This window comes from Myotis lucifugus, unplaced genomic scaffold (assembly GCF_000147115.1).
Source record: "Myotis lucifugus unplaced genomic scaffold, Myoluc2.0 scaffold_421, whole genome shotgun sequence".
In the NCBI taxonomy this organism is placed as follows: Eukaryota; Metazoa; Chordata; class Mammalia; order Chiroptera; family Vespertilionidae; genus Myotis; species Myotis lucifugus.
In genome coordinates this window covers 509,963-510,805 of record NW_005871469.1, presented here as the reverse complement: position 1 = coordinate 510,805, position 843 = coordinate 509,963, and positions in this window count along the sequence as shown.

The following is an 843-nucleotide window of genomic DNA, read 5'->3' as shown; positions in this document are numbered from 1 at the left end:
TTGAACCCAGGCCAGTCTGCATGATCGGTTGAATCATTCATGTATTGAGCAGTATGCATAGTGGTTAGGGCCATCAAGTTGAAGCCAGACTACCTGAGTTCTGTGGACAAAAAGGGGCCACATGCGAACCTGACAAACTCTGGGGCAGCCTTGCAAACTCAGAGACCTACAGTAACCACAAAGGATGGTTGAAATGAAAACTTTTAAACTAAAAGCAGTTTATGGCAGGAAGTCATGTCTTAGGCTAGAATCTTTCCTGACACAAGTCAAATTTGGCCGTAACTAAGCCTGTCTATTATCTTTTGCATCCGGGATACCATCCCTTTGGCATGTCAGGGTAACTCCCCTTTTCTGGATCCTCAGGGCACAACCAATGCACCAGGGTAGAGACCATAAATCCTTTCATTTATTGTTATGTTCATTGTTGACTGTTAACTCTCCTGTACCACCTGTGTAAAAGAAGTAGGTGTCTATCATTTTACTTTTCATCCAACCCAGAGGTTTACCGCTTTGCTTTCTCCACCTCTTTAATCACAAATGAATTTCCTGTAACCCACTTAAGTCTTCTCTTTTGATTGTAATGTATAAAATAAGATGCGAAACTGCCATTCTCTGGAGCATTATCTCAATCCGTTGAGTTTTTGCTTCCTGGCAAGTGTTGACAGTTTGGCTTAAATAAACTCACAAAAATTCTCCATAGGTTTGAATGCTTCTTATATTGACAGTTCGAAGCCTAGCTTCTTTGTCCCTCTGTTAACTCTTGTAAAATAGGGATAGTTTTCAAGATTAAGTAGGTACATGTGTGTACACAATTTAAAACAAGGCCAGGTGAATATAGCACAC